We start from the raw sequence: 15,029 nt of genomic DNA on the forward strand, positions 1-15,029 counted from the left end.
AATCAATATTGTGAAAATGACTATACTATCCAAAGCAATCTACAGATTCAGTGCAATCCCTATCAAATTACCAATGGCATTTTTTACAGAACTAGAACAAAAAATTCTTAAAATTTGTATGGAGACACAAAAGACCACGAATAGCCAAAGCAATCTTGAGGGAAAAAAACGGAGCTGGAGGAATCAGGGTCCCTGACTTCACACTATACTACAAAGATACAGTAACCAAGATAATATGGTACTGGCACAAAAACAGAAATATAGATCAATGGAACTGGATAGAAAGCCCAGAGATAAACCCACACACCTATGGTCAACTAATCTATGATGAAGGAGGCAAGGATAAACAATGGAGAAAAGACAGTCTCTTCAATAAGTGGTGCTGGGAAACTGGACAGCTACATGTGAAAGAATGAAATTAGAACACTCTAACACCATACACAAAAATAAACTCAAAATGGATTAAAGACCTGAATGTAAGACCAGACACTATGAAACTCTTAGAGGAAAACATAGGAAGAACACTCTTTGACATAAATCACAGCAAGATCTTTTTTGACCCACCTCCTAGAGTAACAGAAATATAAACAAATGGGAACTAATGAAACTTAAAAGTTTTTGCACCTCAAAGGAAACTATAAACAAGAAGAAAAGATAACCCTCAGAATGGGAGAACATATTTGCAAATGAGTCAATGGACAAAGGATTAATCTCCAAAATGTATAAACAACTCATGCAGCTCAATATTAAAAAACAAAGAACCCAATTAAAAAAATGGGCAGAAGATCTAAATAGACATCTCTCCAAAAAAGACATACAGATGGCCAAGAGACACATGGAAAGCTGCTCAACATCACTAATTATTAGAGAAATGCAAATCAAAATTACAATGCGGTATCATCTCACACCGGTTAGTATGGGCATCATCAGAAAATCTACAAACAACAAATGCTGGAGAGGGTGTGCAGAAAAGGGAACCCTCTTGCACTGTTGATGGGAATGTAAATTGATGCAGCCACTATGGAGAACAGTATGGAGGTTCTATAAAAAAACTAAGAATAGAATTACCATGTAATGCAGCAATCCCACTACTGGGTATATACCCAGAGAAAACCATAACTTAAAAAGACACATGCACCCCAATGTTCATTGCAGCACTATTTACAATAGCCAGGTCATGGAAGCAACCTAAATGCCCATCGACAGACAAATGGATAAAGAAGATGTGGCACATACATACAATGGAGTATTACTCAGCCATAAAAAGGAACGAAATTGGGTCATTTGTAGAGACGTGAATGGACCTAGAGACTGTCATACAGAGTGCAGTAAGTCAGAAAGAGTAAAACAAATATCGTATATTAACGCATATATGTGGAATCTAGAAAAATGGTACAGATGAAGCAGTGTGCAAGGCAAAAATAGAGACACAGATGTAGAGAACAAACACATGGACACCAAGGGGGGAAAGTTGGGGAGTGGGGGGGTTGGTGGTGGGATGAATTGGGAGATTGGGATTGACATATATAGATTAACATGTATAAAATAGATAACTAGTAAGAACCTGCTCTATAAAAAAAATAAAATTCAAGAAAGAAAGAACGAGAGACATACTTAGGTGTAAATCTAATAAAACATGTGCAGGACTTGCATTCTGAAAACTATAAGTCATTGATGAAGGAAAACACAAAAGACCTAAATAAACGGAGGGAGATTCCACGTTCATGGATTGGAAGACTCAACATGGTAAAGATTTCAATTCTCCCTAAATGCAGTTACTGTAATTCCCATAAAAGTCCCAGCAAGATTTTTTATGGATATAGACAAAATTATTCTAAACTTTTAATGTAAAGGCAAAGGAACCAGAATAGTAAAACAAATTTTTCAAAGAAGAATAAATTGGGAAGAAACAGTCTATCCTATTTTAAGACTTGTTATATAGCTGTAGTAATCCAGACACTGTGGTATTAGAGAGATAGACACATAGATCAATGGAACAGAATAGAGAAGCCAGAAATAGACCCAAACAAATACGACCAACTGATATTTATCTGTATGCTTTAAAATTCACAGTTTACATTAAGGTTCAGTCTTTGAGTTGTATAGGTCTGTGAGTTTGACAAATGCATCATGTCATGTATGTATCATTACAGTATCATAAAGAGTAGTTTCACTGCCTTAAATATACCCTGTGCTCCAGTAATTCACCCTTTCCTCCCCAGCCACCACCACTCCCCAAGCCCCTGACAAGCACTGATTTTTTTTTTTTTTAACTATCTCTATAGATTTGCCTTTCCAGAATGTCATGTATTTGGAATCATACAGTCTATAGCCTTTTCAGACTGGCCCTTTCACTTAACAATAAGCATTTAAGGTTCCTCCATGTCTTTTCATGGCTTGATAGCTCATTTCATTTTTATACTGAATAAGAGCCCATTGTATGGATATACCAAAGATTATTTATCCACTCACCTTCTGAAGGACATCTTGGTTGCTTCCAAAATTTGGCAATTATGAAAAAAAACTGCTATAAGCATTCCTGTACTAGCTTTTATGTGGACATAAGTTTTCAACTCATTTGAATAAATACCTAGAAAAAGAATAGCTGGATTGTATGATAAAGCTATGTTTTGCTTTGTAAAAAAATTTTCCAAAGTTGTTGGAAGTGCATTCCCACCAGCAATGAATGAGAGTTCCTGTCGCTCCACACCCTCATCAGCATTTGTTGCTGGCAGTGTTTTGGATGTTAGCCATTCTAATAGGTGTGCTGTAGTATCTCATTGTTGCTTTAATTTGCAGTTGCCTATGGCATATGATGTTGAGCATCTTTTCATATGCTTATTTGCCATCTGTATATCTTCTTTGATGAGGTATCTGTTCAGATCTTTTGCCCATTTTTTAATTGGGTTGTCTGTTTTCTTACTGTTCACGTTTAAGCGTTCTTTGTATTTTGGGGATAATAGTCCTTTATCAGATATATCTTTTGTGTTTATTGTCTCCAAGTCTGTGGCTTATCTAGTCATTCTCTTAACAGTCTCTTTCACAAAACAGAAGATTTTAATTTAAGGAAATCCATCTTATCAATTTTTTTCTTTCATAGATCATGCTTTTGGTGTTATACCTAAAAACTCATTGCCAAACCCAAGGTCACCTACATTTTCTGTTATGTAACTTCTAGGAGTTTTATAGTTTTGCATTTTACGTTTAGATCTATGATCCACTTGGGTTTAGTTTTTGTGAAAGGTGTAAGGTCATTGTCTATATCCATTTCTTTCATGTGAACGTCCAGGTTTTCCAGCACCAATTGTTGAAAAGACTATCCTTTTTCTATTGAATTGCTTTTGCTCCTTTGTCAAAGATCAGCTGAGTATATTTCTGTGAGTCTATTTTTGAGCTCTCTCTTCTGTTCCACTGATCTCTTTGTCTATTCTTTTGCCAATATCAAACTTTAAAAAAATATTTTTGTTTAAAGTTCTTTTTTGATGTGGACCATTTTTTTAGTCTTTTATTGAATCTGTTACAATATTGCTTCTGTTTTCTTTTTTTCTTTAATGTCTTGGTTTTTTGGCCACAAGGCATGTGGGATCTTAGCTCCCCAACCAGGGATCGAATCTGCACCCCTTGCATTGGAAGGCGAAGTCTTAACCTTTGGACCACCAGGGAAGTCCCCCAAACTGTCTTGATTACTGTAGCTTTAGAGTATGTCTTAAAGTTAGGTAGTGTCAGTCCTCTAACTAAAGATTTCTGGATCTTTTGCTTTTCCATATAAACTTTAGAATCAGTTTGTCAACATCCACAAAGCAACTTTCTTGGATTTTGACTGGGATTGTACTGAATCTAGACAAAGTTGGAAAGAATTAACATCTTAGCCATACTGAGTCTTCTTATCCAAGAACATGAAATCTCTCTTCATTTATTTAGTTCTTGACTTCCTTCTTTAGAATTTTGTAATTTTCCTCATATAGATCTTGTATATATTTTCTTAGATTTATGCCTAAGTCTTTCTTTTTTCCTTCTTTCCTCCCCCCTTCCTTCCTTTCTTTCTTTCTCTCTTTCTTTCTTTTTCTTTCTTTCCTTCTGTTTCTTTCTCTCTTTCTTTCCTAATGTAAATAGTGTTGTGTTTTTTATTTCAATCCAATTGCTCACTGCTGGTCTAGAGGAAAGAAACTGACTTTTGCATATTAACCTTGTTTTCTTCAATATCGCTCTAATCCTAACTTATTTTTCACAAAGGTGCAAAAGCAACTCAATGTAGGAAAGAAAGTCTTTTTAACAAATGATATGTTTGGATATCCACAGGCAAAAAATAATAATAATAAACCGGCTTAAACCTCACACCTTATATAAAAATTAACTCAAAATGGATCATGGACTTAAATGCTGAATGTAAAACTATAAAACTTTTAGAAAAAAATAAAATCTTCAGGATTGAGAGCTAGGCAAAGAGTTCTTAGGGCAATCCATAAAAGGAAAAATTGTAAATTGGACTTAATCAAAATTATAACCTTTGCTCTAAGAAAGAACCTGTTAATAGGATAAAAAGACAAGCTACAGGGCTTCCCTGGTGGCGCAGTGGTTGAGAGTCCGCCTGCCAATGCAGGGGACATGGGTTCATGCCCTGGTCCGGGAAGATCCCACATGTTGCGGAGCAGCTGGGCCCATAAGCCATGGCCGCTGAGCCTGTGCGTCCAGAGCCTGTGCTCTGCAAAGGGAGAGGCCACAACAGTGAGAGGCCCGCGTACTGCAAAAAAAAAAAAAAAAAAAAAAAAAAAAAGACAAGCTACAGATAAGGAGAAAATATTGCAAATCACATAGCCAACAAAGGACTAGTATTTAGAATATATTTTTTAAAAACTCTTAAAACTCAACTGTTAAAAAACATCCAATTATCAACTGGGAAAAACACGTGAACAGATATTTCAGCAAAAATATCTGAATATTTTCCATACACAGATGGAAAATAAGCACATTAAAAGATGTTCAACATCACATGCCATAAGGGAAATGCAAATTAAAACTGCAATGAGATATCATTATATACCTATCAGACTGGGTAAAACAAAAAATAGCAATACCACCAAATGCTGGTGAGGCTGTGGAGAAAATGGATCACCTGTTAAGTTGTTGGTGGGACTGTAAAATGGTACAGTTTGGCAGTTTCTCTAAAAACTAAACATGCAACCACCATGTCCAGAATGATCTAGCAATTGCACTCCTAGGCATTTATCCTAGGGAAATAAAAACTTAGGTTCACACAAAAACCTGTCTATGAATGTTCAGAGAAGCTTTATTCATAATAGCTAGGAATTAGAAATAATTCAGATGTCCTTCAATGGATGAATAGTTAAACTTTAGTATATTTAACCATACCATGTAGCATCCATGCCATGTTTAGTATGTATATCCATACTGTCAAACACAACAATAATTTTAGTAATAATTAATAAATGCAACAACTTGGATGAATTTTCAGAGAATTATGCTGAGTTACATATTATGTTATTCCTTTTATATAATATTCCTGAAATAATGAAATTATAGGAACAGAGAATAGATCAGTGGTTGCCAGGGATTAAGAATGTTGCTTGGAAAGGGATATGGGAAGGAAGTGAGCGTGGCTATAAAAGGACAATATGCGGGATCCTTGTGGTGATAGAAATGTTTTGAATTTTGACTGTCTCAATGTCAATATCCTGGTTTTGATATTGTACTATAGTTTTGCAAGGTTTACTACTGGGGGAAATTAGGTAAAGGACACAGGGGATTTCTTTGTATTATTGTTTACAAGTGTATGCCAATTTACAATCATCTCAAAGTAAAAAGTTTAATTAAAAACTTATATAATGCTTAAAAAGTGAGTAATATATAATATTTCTGACTTTGGTGAGCTGATGAGTTCACAGGCCAGTAGGTAAGACAAGTATTCAAGTAAAAAATCACAATGCATTATGATAATAATAATAGCTATATCCATTTACTATGCACCGGACGCTGTCATAAACCTTTTATATATATTAACTCATTTTGTCTTCATACCAATCCTATGAGGTATTATGATTTATGAGTATTATTATCTTATGGATGAACAAACTAAAGTACAGAGATATTTGGTGAGTTATACAAGGTCACACAACTTGCAGCTAACTAGTGCTACAGAAGTTATATACAATGTATGGAGATAACACAGAGATTAGAATGACCCACTATATCCAAAGAGACAAAGGTTGATGCAGAAAGTTTCACAGAACTGAATTTTGATGGATATTAAGGAGTTTATCTGGAAATTCTAACCGAAGGAATCAACATATGCAAGTTTCAGTGATGTGAGATAAGAAGATGCCACTGAGAAGTCATTTCGTTTCTAAGGATCTCAGTTTTCTCCCTCATAAAATAAGTAGTTTGAACTGTGTTATATCTAAAGTCCTTTCTAGCTCGTACAGGCTATGATTCTATGCTGCTAGTGTACAAAGTTAAATTATTGGGGCCGTTTAGGTACAGCCCTGTCTCTATGCAATACTAGAATAACTTATGTGAAATGTGTCACTGTGCCCAAGAAACAAGGATACAGCTATTATCAATTATAAATGAAATACCTCTGTGGCACAAGTTTAAAAGGCTTTGGAGTTAGCTGGGGAAACCAAACCACCATTTACAATATTGTTTCTATGGGAAAATAACTTTCAAACTAAACATGGCATATAAAGCAATTGTTTAAAAATTGTGCATGCTCTGTTCAAATGTATTCTAAAATGTCTCTTCAGAAGAAAGAAAGGGATGGGTCCTTTAAAAAAAATTAGAATCAGGCTTGGAGGGAGCTGTAGGTCTTAGAGAAAAGTTAATGAATAATCTTTTGTGTCTGATGCCAATAAGCTTTTGTAACAGTTCCAGCCTTCAAAGGACAGGAAGCGGCAGAAAAGAATTCAAGAAAGAATTTCCACAGGAAGGGTGGGAGGGAGGCGCAAGAGGGAGGGGATATGGGGATATATGTATATGTATAGCTGATTCACTTTGTTATACAGCAGAAACTAACACAACAATGTAAAGCAATTATACTCCAATAAAGATGTTAAAAAAAATCAAAGTGACATAAAGCAAACATGGAAAAAAAAAAGAAAGAATTTCCATCCAGATTGGAAAAAGTGGCAGAAGGTAATCTCAGGAAAACAGTGCATATGTAAACAAAATCATTTCCTTTCTTTTTGGTTTAAAATGGAAAGAGCAGGATGCTGAAAGATGAGGGGAAGCAAGCAAAACCTGAGCTAGGGTAGCAGGAAAGAAATAGCCTCTAGTGGGACCCACTAGTATAAGATCAACTAAGAGCAGTACTTTTTCTTAGCTTTTCATCCCTACGAGTGAGAAGAAAAGTAAGAATTCTTGTTAAATCAGAGTAAAGCCAAGGTTAAGTCACAGGAGTGGAAGTTTTCTGATGATGAAGTACACAAGTATGCTGAGATGTTTTATTCAACTGTGCCCTGAACTGTATGTTTTAAACTGAAGCCTCAGGTTTACACTGGCTATTCCACAATAATTATTTACATTTATAATTTAGGACACTTTTCTAAACTTGAAATCCTTATATTCAACTGCCTACCTGATGTCGCCACTTAGATGCCTCACAGGCACATCATACTTCACAAATCTGTACTACTGTGCCTTCTCCTAACCCTAATTCCTGGCACAGCTTCCCTCCAAATCTGCTCCTTCTCCATTCTTCTCCACCTCAAGAAATGGCACCACCTGCAGCCACTATGGAAAACAGTATGAAGGGTCCTTAAAAAACTAAAACCACAGTTACCATATGATCCAGCAATCCCACTCCTGGGCATATATCCAGAAAAGAAGAAAACTCTAATTCAAAAAAATACATGCACCCCTATGTTCATAGCAGCACTATTTACAATAGCTAAAACACGAAAGGGATCTCAGTTTTCTCCCTCATAAAATAAGTAGTTTGAACTGTGTTATATCTAAAGTCCTTTCTAGCTCGTACAGGCTATGATTCTATGCTGCTAGTGTACAAAGTTAAATTATTGGGGCCGTTTAGGTACAGCCCTGTCTCTATGCAATACTAGAATAACTTATGTGAAATGTGTCACTGTGCCCAAGAAACAAGGATACAGCTATTATCAATTATAAATGAAATACCTCTGTGGCACAAGTTTAAAAGGCTTTGGAGTTAGCTGGGGAAACCAAACCACCATTTACAATATTGTTTCTATGGGAAAATAACTTTCAAACTAAACATGGCATATAAAGCAATTGTTTAAAAATTGTGCATGCTCTGTTCAAATGTATTCTAAAATGTCTCTTCAGAAGAAAGAAAGGGATGGGTCCTTTAAAAAAAATTAGAATCAGGCTTGGAGGGAGCTGTAGGTCTTAGAGAAAAGTTAATGAATAATCTTTTGTGTCTGATGCCAATAAGCTTTTGTAACAGTTCCAGCCTTCAAAGGACAGGAAGCGGCAGAAAAGAATTCAAGAAAGAATTTCCACAGGAAGGGTGGGAGGGAGGCGCAAGAGGGAGGGGATATGGGGATATATGTATATGTATAGCTGATTCACTTTGTTATACAGCAGAAACTAACACAACAATGTAAAGCAATTATACTCCAATAAAGATGTTAAAAAAAATCAAAGTGACATAAAGCAAACATGGAAAAAAAAAAGAAAGAATTTCCATCCAGATTGGAAAAAGTGGCAGAAGGTAATCTCAGGAAAACAGTGCATATGTAAACAAAATCATTTCCTTTCTTTTTGGTTTAAAATGGAAAGAGCAGGATGCTGAAAGATGAGGGGAAGCAAGCAAAACCTGAGCTAGGGTAGCAGGAAAGAAATAGCCTCTAGTGGGACCCACTAGTATAAGATCAACTAAGAGCAGTACTTTTTCTTAGCTTTTCATCCCTACGAGTGAGAAGAAAAGTAAGAATTCTTGTTAAATCAGAGTAAAGCCAAGGTTAAGTCACAGGAGTGGAAGTTTTCTGATGATGAAGTACACAAGTATGCTGAGATGTTTTATTCAACTGTGCCCTGAACTGTATGTTTTAAACTGAAGCCTCAGGTTTACACTGGCTATTCCACAATAATTATTTACATTTATAATTTAGGACACTTTTCTAAACTTGAAATCCTTATATTCAACTGCCTACCTGATGTCGCCACTTAGATGCCTCACAGGCACATCATACTTCACAAATCTGTACTACTGTGCCTTCTCCTAACCCTAATTCCTGGCACAGCTTCCCTCCAAATCTGCTCCTTCTCCATTCTTCTCCACCTCAAGAAATGGCACCACCTGCAGCCACTATGGAAAACAGTATGAAGGGTCCTTAAAAAACTAAAACCACAGTTACCATATGATCCAGCAATCCCACTCCTGGGCATATATCCAGAAAAGAAGAAAACTCTAATTCAAAAAAATACATGCACCCCTATGTTCATAGCAGCACTATTTACAATAGCTAAAACACGAAAGCAACCTAAATGTCCATCAACATTTAGATATGGTATACACACACACATACACACACACACACACACACACACACACACACACACAATGGGATATTACTCAACCATAAAAAAGAATGAAATAACGCCATCTGTAGCAACATGGATGGACCTTGAGATGATCATACCAAGTGAAGTCACACAGAGAAAGACAAATATCATATGATAACATTTACATGTGGAATCTCAAAAAATAATACAAATGAACTTATCTACAAAACAGAAATAGACTCACAGACATAGAAAACAAACTTATGGTTACCAAAGGGGAAAAGGGGAGATAAATTAGGAGTTTGGGATTAACAGATACACACTACTATATATAAAATAATCAACAAGGACCTGCTGTATAGCACAGGGAACTATATTCAATATCTTGTTATAACCTATGATGGAAAAGAATCTGAAAAAGAACATATATATATATTTATATATATATATAAAACACTGAATCACTTTGCTGTATACCTGAAACTAACACAACATTGTAAATCAACTATACTTCAATAAAAATAATAGTAATAAAATAAAAATACTGATATATAAAAATAAAGAAGGAGGTATTATATAAGGGCCTACAGAGCCATGCCTTACATGAATAATATAGAGAGGAAAGTTCAGTTGGAGTATTTCTTCAATTGCTGTATTAGGATCTTACATCTAAAGTAAAGTTCAAACACTCTATAGGAGAAATTCCTAAGTAAATGTTAGTACTTTCTAAGATCCACTTTTAATAAGTTTGAAACTAGCCATGTTTTTAAAGGAAGAACACTTTAAGCAATAAAAGTATTAGCAAAAGGCAAAATAGATAATCTAGGTAATATAAATTGTGGCATTGAGGTGGGCAAACCTTCATTATGATATTAGTTCTCTTCTGAGTTTCTCCCTTGACAGTAAGATACTAACAAATGAAATAATCTATCAAATAGTTTTATGTGAAACTCCTAGGCAGATAATAGATGAATAAGAGAAACCTTTTTACCAATACCTTCAGCTAAAATAGTACATAGAGAGGGGATGAAAAGAAAAGATAAATCAAAATTCCATTTATTAGCAATATATAAAAACACAGCTATCATATTATTCATAACTGCCTGAATCCACCCTATTCTTATTTCAGAACAATATGGCATTGGTATTTTCTAACTTTAAAAATTAAGGACATATAATGAATATCATTGATGTCTTCCTTTGCTAACCTGAAATTCCAATACCCTCCTTCTATAATAAGAAACAACCTAGGCAATGAATATTAAAGCAGCAAATACTGAAAACAACTGGAAAATTTTAAAACTAGTCTCATAGTTTCATATTCTTATAAAATTTCTGTACACAGTTGCTAACCAGAAAAAATTGCTATCTTTTTGATTTTCATCTGATCTGTTTTCCTGCCCAACCTCTTTTGGAGGTATGAAATAAGCAAAGCATAAACAACAGAAGGGAGGTGAAAGTAAATCAGAAACAAATTACCTGGTTAATCCATACGCTGAATGATCACTCCATGAATGCATAATTAAGAACTAATTGTGATATATATTATCTTTATACTAAAAAAAGTCTCCTTATTACTCTAATTTTTTTCTCCTTTTTAAAAATTTATTTTATTGAAGTATAGTTGATTTACAATATTGTGCTAATTTCTGCTGTAGAGCAAAGTGATTCAGTTACATATAAATGCACTACATTTGCTTAAAATTAAAATAACGTTTGCCTCACAAACTTTATAGCTTGCTATTCACATTCTCAGGTGGCAACAACTGATTGGCTAAGACTAAGTCATGCCCTTCATCCTAGCTGCCAGGGGAATGAAAGAAGAGGAAGAATCCAGCTCTTTTCGCTTCTGAAGTGGATTCTGAGTTATTCTCTCCAACTAAAACTTTACATATTTGGATTTCCCTCTAAAGTGGACAGCTGGACAGCTAAAATAATTCTGAAAAATGTCCATCGTAAGGAAGTATGTGTTTGGGGGTTGGGGGAGTAGATGTGTTCAAAGAACAGTGAGAGGATCTATTTCACTGGATACTTGCTGGGGAGCAAAAAAGTAGAAAACAGTGACGTGTAATTGTAAGGTGCTTCTTGAAAAGAGTAGTATTTGAGAAACTGTTATGATTTAGATAGAGAAGAAAGGTGAGGGGATTTCTAGCAGGAGACTATGAGAGAATAAGGCAGGAATGAGGATAGTGCATTTTCAGCAAAAAAGGGAAATCAACCTTTGGTAATAACTATAATAATTCCTTTCTGCTCTTAACGCCAACATACATCCAACATATAACATAAATCTGACTTCTTCTGTTTGGTCAAATTATTACGATCCCAGTCCAAGCCACATATATCAGAAAATAGTCCCAGTTTAATACGCCCTTTATAGCCTACACAGCCTTCTATGATCATAGAATACTAGTGTATTTCTGGTTTACCCTTACTCCTAGGGTGTAGCTCTTCAGGTCAAAAGCCAGGGGTGTTTACCAGGGCCTCTCCTCCTTAGCATCCCTTCAATTTTTGTTCTTTTAGTACCATGAGACTGCTGAAAGCTCTATTCAGCTTCTCAGTCTCTTTGCCATTGACTTTAGAAAAGAGCAATCACCTTGAGTGGCCCCAAACATTGGGCTCACCTCTCTTGGCTTCTTTCTTCTACCAGATCTTCTACCTCATAAATGCTCACTGCCTTGACTTTTTCTTTTTTAAAAATTTATTCTTTTTTTTTAAACTTGCATTTGTCTGGTGACCTTTGAGATGGAACTTTTTAAAAATTTATTTATTTTATTTATTTACTTTTGGCTGCATTGGGTCTTTGTTGCTGCGCTCGGGCTTTTTCTAGCTGCAGCAAACAGGGGCTACTCTTCATTGAGGTGCATGGGCTTCTCTTGCTGTGGAGCATGGGCTCTAGGTACACAGGCTTCAGTAGTTGTGGTGCGTGGGCTCAGTAGTTGTAGCTCGCGGGCTCTAGAGCACAGGCTCAGTAGTTGTGGCACTCAGGTTTTGTTGCTCCACGGCATGTGGGATCTTCCCGGACCAGGGCTAGAACCCATGTCCCCTGCATTGGCAGGCAGATTCTTAACCACTGCGCCACCACGGAAGCCCTGCCTTGGTATTTTCTGATGCTTTCAAAGATTTCTAAAGAAAAAATATTTTGTCCTGTGTGGAGTTTTCATTTTAGTAGGAAAAGATGGCAATAAAAATAATGAATAAGTAAACTGCAGTATGTTAGAAGATCATAGGTGCTACACAAAGAAAAAAAAAGGAAAAAGGATATTAGGGTTGGGGATAAAAAATAATTGGAAGGTAAGTTATCATTTTAAATACAGTAGACAGGACTTCCCTGGTGGCACAGTGGTTAAGAATCCGCCTGTCAATGCAGGGGACACGGGTTCAAGCCCTGGTCCAGGAAGATCCCACATGCTGTGGAGCAACTAAGCCCGTGAGCCGCAACTACTGAGCCCACATGCCACAACTACTGAAGCCCACGCACCTAGAACCCATGCTCCACAACAAGAGAAGCCACTGCAATGAGAAGCCCGTGCACCACAACCAAGAGTAGCCCCCAATCTCCGCAACTAGAGAAAAGACCACATGCAGCAACGAAGACCCAATGCAGCCAAAAATAAATAAATAAATAAATTTTAAAAATAAATATGGTAGACAGGGTAAGCCTACCTATCTCATTTAAAGGATAATAATTAAGCAAAGACTTGAAGGAAGTGAGGAAGTTAGCTGTGTGGATATCTGAGACAAAAAATTTACAAGCAGAGGGAACAGACAATATAAAGACCCAAAGACAGGAATATGCATAACATGTCCAAAGAATAGTAAGGAGGCCATTGTGGTTGGTGCAGAATGAGCTGGTGGGGCAGTAGTAAGAGAGAAGTCACACAGGTAATGAGATGGAGGAGATGACAGGTTAGGTAGGGCCTTGTAAACCACTGAATGGAACTTGGCACACAAAATACTCTGAATGAAATGAGGGGCCTTTGCAGAGACTTAAGCAGAAGAGTGACATGACATTCTGGATTCTGTGCTGCGAAAAGACTACAGAAAGGCAGGGGTAGAGATAGTTACAAAGCTATAATAGTAATTCAGGTGAGAGATCATGCTGGCTTGGATTAGGGTGCTAATAGTGGAAACAATGAGAAGCAGTTACTCCAATGTTACAGTTTACTTTCTTCCCGATCTCATTTTTAGGAAATTACCTGAACATAAACCCCCACAAATATGAAACATGTATAAGGTTATTGATTCAGCATTATTTCTAATATCAAAGGAATGGAGATATCCCTTGGGTCCAGCAAAAGATGTAGAACATGTTTTTCCATATTCCTCCATGTGTCTTTGCAATGTGACTGTGCCACTCCTCCCATCAAGAGGATGAGTCTGTTCTTTTCCCATTTAGATCTAGGAAGGCCTTGTGACTTGCTTTAACCAACCAAAGGCAGCATAAATGACACTGAGCCAGCTTTAGGGCTGGCCTTAAGAGGTATTATAGCTTCCACTTTTGCTCTCTTGGAAAGCTGCCCTGACAATCATGTAACGAAGTCAGTAGAGCCTACTGGAGGATGACAGGCCATATGGAAGAGAATCACAACACCCCAAACTTAGCTAGCACTAACTTTCAGACACATGAGTGAAGCCATCTTAGACCATCTGCCCCAGCAGATCCTGTTAAGTGAATTCGGGTGCATGAATGATCCCAGGTAAAAATAGCAGTGGAACCACCCAGCCAAGCCAGGAAACATAGGAATAATCCGTGTTGTTTTAAGTCATTAACTTTTGAAGTAGTTTATGATGCAGCAAAAGGTAACAAACAATAGGAGACTAGTAGGGTAAACTAGTATAATATAGTCACAGAATGGAGTACAATGTAACCATAAAAAAGAATGAGGACTATCATTCCTTACTGACATGGAGTGATTTGCAGCTTTTATACTATATAATAAAGGGAACTTTGCAAAAACACTAGAAGAATAAAACCTGAAATTAATAAAGATGGTTACCTAGCAGTACATTAGTGTTGGGCTAGGAAGTATGGTATAGAGGGGAAAGAGATGTGAATTAGGTATTTGAGTATACAATTTTATAAAATTTTCACTTTGAAACATATAAATGTTTTACATATGCAAAAATAAAATTAAATTTGATAAAAAGCAAACATGAAAACTTTAAATAAAAGGACCTATCTATATATCCAATACGTAACATAAGTAACTTTTATTTTCTTATTTTATTTTTTTAAATAAATAAATTTATTTATTTATTTATCTATTTATTTTTGGCTATGTTGGTCTTTGTTGCTGCACATGGGCTTTCTCTAATTGCAGTGAGTGGGGGCTACTCTGTTGTGGTGCACAGGCTTCTCACTGCAGTGGCTTCTCTTGTTGTAGAGCATGGGCTCTAGGCACACAGGCTCAGTAGTGGTGGCACACGGGCTCAGTAGTTGTGGCTCATGGGCTCTAGAGCACAGGCTCAGTAGTTGTGGCACATGGGCTTAGTTGCTCTGTGGCATGTGGGATCTTCCCGGACCAGGGCTCAAA

General features: G+C 36.4%; 1 protein-coding gene across 2 annotated transcripts in view; it reads right to left on the bottom strand.

Moving 5' to 3' along the window:
* ZSWIM5 (zinc finger SWIM-type containing 5) overlaps positions 1–15,029 on the bottom strand; it is a 287,054-nt gene that overhangs the window by 166,176 nt on the left and 105,849 nt on the right. The window lies entirely within an intron of this gene.

This window comes from Physeter macrocephalus, chromosome 4 (assembly GCF_002837175.3).
Source record: "Physeter macrocephalus isolate SW-GA chromosome 4, ASM283717v5, whole genome shotgun sequence".
In the NCBI taxonomy this organism is placed as follows: Eukaryota; Metazoa; Chordata; class Mammalia; order Artiodactyla; family Physeteridae; genus Physeter; species Physeter macrocephalus.